Source organism: Petromyzon marinus, chromosome 9 (assembly GCF_048934315.1).
Source record: "Petromyzon marinus isolate PM22_M1 ecotype Great Lakes invasive population chromosome 9, UKy_Petmar_22M1.pri1.0, whole genome shotgun sequence".
In the NCBI taxonomy this organism is placed as follows: domain Eukaryota; kingdom Metazoa; phylum Chordata; class Hyperoartia; order Petromyzontiformes; family Petromyzontidae; genus Petromyzon; species Petromyzon marinus.
The window spans coordinates 10,406,801-10,415,637 of NC_133675.1; the positions used below are offsets into that span (position 1 = coordinate 10,406,801).

The window sequence follows — 8,837 nt, forward strand, 5'->3', positions numbered from 1 at the left end:
TCATGCTGGAATACCCATCCACGACCCATTTTCAATGCCCTGGCTGAGGAAAGGAGGTTCTCACCCAAGATTTGACGGTACACGGTCCCGTCCATCGTCCCTTTGATGCGGTGAAGTTGTCCTGTCCCCTTAGCAGAAAAACACCCCCAAAGCATAATGTTTCCACCTCCATGTTTGACGGTGGGGATGGTGTTCTTGGGGTCATAGGCAGCATTCCTCCTCCTCCAAACACGGCGAGTTGAGCTGATGCCAAAGAGCTCCATTTTGGTCTCATCTGACCACAACACTTTCACCCAGTTGTCCTCTGAATCATTCAGATGGTCATTGGCAAACTTCAGACGGGCATGTATATGTGCTATCTTGAGCAGGGGGACCTTGCGGGCGCTCCAGGATTTCAGTCCTTCACGGCGTAGTGTGTTACCAATTGTTTTCTTGGTGACTATGGTCCGAGCTGCCTTGAGATCATTGACAAGATCCTCCCGTGTAGTTCTGGGCTGATTCCTCACCGTTCTCATGATCATTGCAACTCCATGAGGTGAGATCTTGCATGGAGCCCCAGGCCGAGGGAGATTGACAGTTTTTTTGTGTTTCTTCCATTTGCGAATAATCGCACCAACTGTTGTCACCTTCTCACCAAGCTGCTTGGAAATGGTCTTGTAGCCCATTCCAGCCTTGTGTAGGTCTACAATCTTGTCCCTGACATCCTTGGAGAGGTCTTTGGTCTTGGCCATGGTGGAGAGTTTGGAATCTGATTGATTGATTGATTGCTTCTGTGGACAAGTGTCTTTTTATACAGGTAACAAGCTGAGATTAGTAGCACTAACTTTAAGAGTGTGCTCCTAATCTCAGCTCGTTACCTGTATAAAAGACACCTGGGAGCCAGAAATCTTTCTGATTGAGAGGGGGTCAAATACTTATTTCCCTCATTAACATGCAAATCAATTTATTACATTTTTGACAAGCGTTTTTCTGGATTTTATTGTTGTTTTTCTGTCTCTCACTGTTCAAATAAACCTACCATTAAAATTATAGACCGATCATTTCTTTGTCAGTGTGCAAACGTACAAAATTAGCAGGGGATCAAATACTTTTCTCCCTCACTGTAGATAGAGAGAGACAGAGTGCTTGAAAAGTGGAACCCACCTAGTGGGAGCAAACGCCCAGGACAAGTCGCAGCAGCCAAGATTTGATGTCATTGTGTAACAACAACAAAAAACCCAACGAAAAATCTGTTAATAAAATCGTTGCGGCACCAGAAGCACAGAGTGGGTCTGGGTGCGGGCGGGTAGGAGGGGGTGGCACGGTTTTATTTCTGTTCATTTAGCATTTGTCAGAGTCACTCACCGTGGCGCCAAAAATACGCGGAGGGGGAACACGGGTCGTGAACGCGGTCGGGAACGCGCCACCCCGCGCTGGGCGCGTGGCCACGAGGGGCCGCAGGCGTCGCGGGGAGGCGGCGGCGGGCGCCCCGTGCGACCGGCCGCGTGACCTCGGGCCCACGGATGGCGCCACCACCACCACCACCACCGGCACCACCGCCACCACCACTGCAACCGCTACCAGCGCCGATTTTACTGTAAGTACACTGCCAATGATACAAACACAACCGTCACCGCTGATTCTGAACACCACGACCACCACCACTGACACTACAACATGATACGACCGGCACTGACACGCACACCACCACCACCACCACCACTCATACCAACCACAATTATAACACAACCAACACCACTGATACCAACACTCTGACCGCAGTACGAACACACAACCACGATAAATGCAAAAAACACACCACCCCTACCGCTCACATCAACTCTTATCGCCAATGCACCGGGCTGTCTTCACCGTTACCACGACCGCCGCTTACACGGTGAACGTCTCCGCCACCACCGCTGCCATCGGCATCACAACAATCACGATCGACATCGCCACCACCATTACTGCCACCACTGCCGCCATTACGACCGCCATGGCCAAATACCTCAACAATATTGGCGATGGCTGTAAAACTACGCTCTTATGAGATATTTTGCATCTTTAGGCAGAAAATGATGATGGGGGGAGAATGGAAAAAACAGAAAACGCTTAAAAAATCCTTTAAAAGGCACGATCGCATTGCACGCCACACCATAACTCCGTTACGGAAGCATTAGTTGAACAAACAAAAGTTAAGCGAAATAAGTAGACACTTCTGAGTAATTCACGCTCCGTCCTTTTCGACGCTGCCGCATTAGATTTGCGGCCAAAACGAAATATCGTACGGCGCCAAACACTGTAATGTTACAGTTCCACTTAAACATGCCGCGGCGTTTTTTTCTCTCCGAGGCAAAAGAAAATCAGATCGCGTTGCACTTTTCTGCTACTTCTACCCCCGTGGCGACACCGAATCGTGGACTCCAGCGCCGCGGCGCGGAAACATCGGAGAGGCGACAGGCGCAACCTCCCGCCGACGGGGGCCCTCGCTCCCAACCACACAGCGACGAGCAACGCTCTCTTTCTCGACGGTTTTTTTTTTACTAATTTTTGCTGATGAGATTTGGCAAGGGCGGTAATGGTCGGTAAAGGTGCAGGCCCAGCAGTATCCTGCTCACGCCGCTGTTGGCGGGAGGGCCTCTGCTTGAGGAGCTCCAGAGAGGTCCTCGACCTTTCTGGCCCCGTCGACCACTGCCAGCCGCCACAAACATTTTTTGCAGACCGCCATGCACCAATAATGTTTCTAAAATTAAAACGACTCTGAAAGGGTAGCGTCTGCAACAGTTCCTCGGACCACTTCCCCCACGGCCTTACGGTACACGGGTGGTCCGGGAACCACAGGTTGAGAACCACTGCTCTAGCGGCATATTTGGCCTACTCTCCACGCCAGTCAGAAGTGGAAGGGCCCACACTTTTACCCCAGCACACGTGACCTGCCAATCAACTTCCTGTGGTTGTCCCCATTTATACTGCTGGATGGACATGGGCTATGGGATTGTAGAAACCTGCCCAATTGTTTCAATTGCCACACCGGGAGGATAATTTAGCCAAGAGAAAAAAATAGCCTGTGAGATGAAAATGTCTCAGTTCAGGTTCTCATCTTAATGGGCGATTGCTTTAGAAGATGTTTTATAAAAATATGCCAATGTAACCATCTTCAATGGTGGAACAAACTGCCGAGGGATTTTGTTCTATGTGTTTATAGGTTATCCAGGCGATGTCCGGCTAAGAGATACTGAACAGAATCATGGACATTTACAAAGACAATGGAACAAAGACTGAAAAGTGAGTCCAGATGAGAGACAACAAAAGAACACAGATGATTAAAACACCGTAAAATGAAACCCTGCACTAACGAGAATATTAAAGTATAGTCAAACAAACCAACGTGACCAAATTTGGTACAAAGAAATGACTAATAAAGGGCCAAAAATTATATGAAGACAAGATGATACGAAAAAAAGATGCGGTTGAAAACGATAAATTGCTGCAATGCTAAAACACTGGGTAATTGTTTGCACATTTTTTGCCTGACTTGACATTAAAATGTCTGTGGTACGCTGCACTGCAGATTCCATCCAGGTAGCTTGTCCTGCGTGTGCGTATACTGTACCTCGATCCGCAGAAGCAGACTGTTCAGCGATCATCTTGACGCTGGGGACTGGCAAGAGGCCCTCTGAGACCACAGCAACTGACCGGAAGAGAATGGATACACATGGGAAAGCTGGGAATATTGATGACAACAAGTTGAGGAAAACCAGATTTCTGCTTCACAAGTGAAACAGCGTCATCCCCCCACCCCACTTCCCAGCCCCTCTTCCCCTTCCTCCCTGTTATGGGCTCTGTTCATACTTCGGCTCATCGTTTCTTGAGTTTTCGTGCCAGCTGGGCAGGATTGAGCAGGGACATGGGCCCCCAACACTTCCCACGCAGGCGACAGGAGAGCCGAGCCTTAGATTTTCCTTGACTCATCACTATAACAACAAACAAACAAACAATTACGCATGTTTAAGAACGCACATGTAAATATGTAAAACAACTTAAAACCCCATCAATGATTCTCATACTGCCTGGGACACTCACGATGGCAGATTTTCAGATTTTTGGATAGAAATAATTGTTACAAGCTGGATACAATTAATTATTTGTTACAACCCTTTGCCAATCCACTGCTGGACGAAGACTTCTCCACACCGAAGTTGTTGATCAAAACACTTTACTTCTCATGCATCTGTGCTCGGCACACGTTGGCTGTGTTCTCATTTCGCTAGTTAGCCTCTGCAAATTTGAGTCTCTGCCACAATGACGCAGACTTGTGACGGCGAGCCAAATTCAATTCACGTAATGTTCAGCCCAGTCCAGTGATGAATGGGGTGCCGCGGTGGCGAGATGTTAACTTCCTCGCCTAGTATGCAGGAAGTAGTGGATCCGATCCCAATCCTGACGCCTGCTGCTGTATATATGGAGTGTCACGTGGAGTCCTCGGGGTTTCCCCCTCCACATGTCGTATTTGCCTGCTGTAAGTGCCCACACGGTGAGCCACTTCTTTGAGCTATCATTGGTGGCCAGGTCGCTTCTAAAAACACATTCCTGCGGAGGGAGCTAGTAGGAACGTTGGGTTGCTCGGTCAATGGCCAGGGTCAACGGCGGCGTGGTGTATTCCGCAAATATGCCCGACTGTGAGGGCGGGCACAAGCCGGCGTGAGTAGGTTAAACGTTGAGTTTTATAAGGGCACCACGGAGTGACCAGCCCCTCCCCACCCAGCCCCTCCCCACCCACCCCCCACCCAGCCCCTCCCACCCCACCCAGCCCCTCCCCACCCTCCCTCTCCATCCAGCCCCACCCCTCCCATTTTTGGATGCACGACGGACGGACGGACACAATAATCCCCTGTGGGCTGGTGTAACCAGGAGGTTCCTACCAGTAAAAGAGCTACGTAGCTGAGTAGGCCTTACCTGGGAAAATAAAAATATTTTTTTAGAATGAGGGTCTCCACCAAAACACGTTGGGCAACTATTTTGCCTGATTTCCCTTGCTATCGCTCTCTTGTAACGTCGGTCTCGATTATTCCGTCCGGTTTGTTGTCTCGTTCGTGCCGTTAGGCTACAAAATAAACATTTTTATATCACCCTCTTGAATTGAAAGTAGACTGATTAAAATACCAAGAAACAACTTTATTTGGTGCGTCGATGAATCTGCGTCTCAAGATCAAGAGGCCAACGGGACTAATGGCGCACCTCCGATTATATTATCACGGTCGGCTACGCACGGTGCGAAAGAAGTTCAACATAAGTGCGCGATGCCGTTGATGCCACCGCAGCTCGCCATCGCTTCCCTCCTCTTTGCTCGATCCTGCAGTTGTTGAAAATTTGACACCGGACCCTTCGTGGTCTACCCTTGCAGGTTCATCATCAGCACCATCTAAAATTAGGTCTCCCCCTTGCTCGCGAACCCCTCGATGCTTGTCTACATGACCTGCCCTCCACCATCATGCATAATAACATCGTAGCCTCCTCCTATTCACAAAACACGAAGGGAGGCATCGTCACAGATGCGATACTCCACTCCCGCTACTGCTGGGGGCAATCATCAGGGCTCTACCCCCTCGATGTAAATGTCCAGCTGCTGCTGCCCCGCATCAACAGCAGCCACACAAAGATGAAGAAAACTCTCCTTTTATCGACAACATCTGCAATGCTTTCTTGCCACGGTCTATTATGAAACATACACGTTGATTACCCTGTCCTTAAAATTCATGGCGTCCTACGCATCCACCCGGGATTATTTTCTAGATACCTTGTTGAAAGTCTAAGTCTTTGACTCTTAGAGTATCACTGCAACCTCAAACACCCTTCTTTTATTAATTCAAAGTTCGTAATTGAGTGTTAGGAACCCTCCAGCACCTAACACAGCCAAATCAATTATGGGCACAAGCGTTTAACGTGCGAATAATTGCAGTCATGAATGCTGCAACGAGTGACGGTGACTCTTAAAGTTACCGGCGGTGAGCTGGAACGATAATAACTGACACGTCATTAAACGCTCGTACACCGAGGGCCGTTGAATCTGCTTGGCTCTATCGGGTGGTGGAGCATTCCTGACGGCACAGATTGAAGCGACGACATCGTTACGTGGACTAACCCCCCCCTCCCCCCCAAAAAAAAAATCTAGCGTAAAACATAACGCTGGCAGCAAAAACCCGACATGCACGGAGGCTTTCTTTTGCAAGTCGTTCATGCGTCCCATCAAAAAATACCCCCGACCTACTAATGCAACACGTCGCTTGCTTTCCCCTTGCTGATACGAGTGGATAGACACGGAACACATGGATCAGAGAAGAGAGAAAGAAAATCCGAATCGGAGACATCATATTTACTGTAAAGGAAGTTGTGCTTTGTCAGGACGCACGCCGCTCGCACTCGGCACCACATCCACCATCGGCTCGTGGCAGAACTCTTCCACGGCGGCGTGACTCACAGGCTGCCTCGTCCTGTGTGTGCATCCAGGACCAGAGACTGTCACTACCGGGGGTGTCGATTCTCCGTGGCAGCCCCCCCCCTTCCCCAGCCATCTGGAACGTGGGCCATCACCGTCTCAATGCCGCTTTCACATTCTCACCAGCGGCGTTCACGCTCCAAACTCCTTCAGGAGACACTTTAAAGGCCCCCAGACCATTTTCCCTCTTCCGGCTTTCGAACGACACTTCCCTTGGCTCCGTGCCCCCGAGTCACTGTCATTCCCACCTGTGAAATATTGCGCGCGTTACAAATTGCGTCGTCGTTGTTGTTGTTGTTATGATGGTTACTACGAACACCGTAATACGTTGGCCGCGCGCGATGAAAGCATGCGAGGGTTGGTAGATCACACTTGCAAACCGTGTGAGCGAGGCATCTACTTTCAGAGGTAGCAAAAGACCCATAGAAGGCTGCAAACAAGCAAAGCAGGCCCGCTGACTTATCACTCCGGCCTTTGGCACATTTACAAAAAATATAAATATTGAAAAAAGAGAATGGCCCATGCATCAAATAAATAATTGGCCTAGAATTCTCACCCGAGTCTGCCAGCATGAGTCACGAGGTCTATAATGCGCTAAGCAACACTTCTTTATTTATTTAGTTTTGTTCACTTGGACAGGCCCCTTAAAAAAACTCACGGGGCGGTTACCGACCTGGCGCGAACATTTTTTTTTTATCTGAATAGTTAGGACTGGAGGATGAATCCGATGAGCTACGAAGCTCTTTTTCACAGATGTCCGCTGTGGGCGGTTCAGAGAATTACAGCAGCAAGCATTGCGAAAAAGGTAAAAGCCGGTCACTAAATATAAGCAATGCATTACTTGACTATATAATAACATGTAATAATTCACATGACATGCAACTGTCACTCCTTTACGGACGTGACGGCAACACGTAAATCGCAGGATATCCGCATCACCTTTTGCAACGAAATTCCACCGCGTTTCAAGACGCTGCGCAAAGTAACTCTAATTTATATTCGTGGGGGGGGGGCGGTGCAAAGTTACAAGGCCCATGGGTTTGGAGTTTGTAGTCGCAGTCACGCACAGGCAGAGAGAGTCTCTTAATGTCCACCTGTTCATTTGGTGTCCACGTATTTCGTGGTTTGAGACGGATCCGGTTCAGCGCGAGCCCATTGTTTGCGACATACATGCCAGGGCGGTGCGCTTCCGCAGTTTTCCGATTCTCCGAGTACTCTAAAGGTTAAATCAGTGAGCGGTGAGCACTGACTCTCTCTCTCTCTCTTATAGTTGCTCTCTGTAAGGTTATACGAGCAAATACGAGGGGAGAGGGATTTTGGCTTTGTCATGCGAAGAAAAAAAGACAATAGTGTGGTGTGGTTGTGGATGAAGACACTACGCCGTGGAGAATAAACAAAGTCGTAGGCAGTGGCAAAACGTCAGGGGTATCTGCAGAGCGGACGGCCAGGGTGGGGGAGGGCATTCCAGACCGCGTGACAGCAGCAGCAGCAGGAGCGGCAGAGAAGGAGCGACCGCCCATCGATCGAGCGAAGGTCACCCGGAGGTTAAGTGGAGGCTTCGGCGGTTACGTAAACGTGGCTAAACATTGCGGAGAACGAGCACGCCGAAGACGACCGACCGGCGTGCGGCGGCGGCGCCGGTAAACGCCAAGCGAGACGTTGTGTAAAATAGCGAACAGGTGGCGAACCTGGTGAATGTTCGGGGGGTTTCATTTAGAACGATGGCTGTACCAAATTCCCAGCTGCGCGTTTGAAGTAGCAGCGCGCTTGATGCCGAAAGATTCTAGGACCCAAACCATAAATCAGCTGGCCTCTTGCCAACGACTGCTATAAAGCCGCCACGGGTTCGTTTTTTTAGAGAGAAGTACACTTTGGAGAATTTCAACTCGCGTTGAGTAATGTTTAATGAGCGCAATTATTACGCGGAGCTGCTGAAATCTGCCTAAATGCTCCGCGCGCAACCCGACGAACCCATCTGTGCTGGCACCACTCCACTGTTATAATTAAGACGGGGATTCCGTTTGGATATTATTACATATTTATGGTCATTAATGCGTTAAAGCACCGCACTGTTGAAAAACACAGGAGCGATGCAAAACTTTCTTTTTTAGTTTTTTACCGGTGCTGTTACATTTTGTTGTTGACTATAACTAATTAGTAATTGTAACCCTTTGCCAATAATCCACTGCTGGATGAAGACCTCTCCACACAGAAACTGTCTTCTAATTTCCACAGCGAAATTTGAGCCTGTGCCGCAATGATATGGTGATGACAAGCTAAAATTAATCTCCATAACATCCTGCCCATCGTCAATCCATTGCTGGACGAAGACCTCTCTCCATACCGCGGTCAATGGTCCGGG

The 8,837-nt window shown here is 49.2% G+C and overlaps 2 long non-coding RNA genes across 2 annotated transcripts; one reads left to right on the plus strand and one right to left on the minus strand.

Moving 5' to 3' along the window:
- Window positions 1-360: 360 nt before the first annotated feature.
- Window positions 361-3,952, minus strand: LOC116940556 (uncharacterized). Its single transcript, XR_004402560.2, has 3 exons — window positions 3,832-3,952; window positions 3,593-3,670; window positions 361-1,585 (listed from the first exon to the last, which is right to left on the minus strand). It is a non-coding gene; the product is annotated as an uncharacterized LOC116940556 (long non-coding RNA).
- On the plus strand, window positions 1,490-3,838 carry LOC116940555 (uncharacterized). The gene is made up of 3 exons (XR_004402559.2): window positions 1,490-1,576; window positions 3,185-3,264; window positions 3,605-3,838. It is a non-coding gene; the product is annotated as an uncharacterized LOC116940555 (long non-coding RNA).
- Window positions 3,953-8,837: the final 4,885 nt, after the last annotated feature.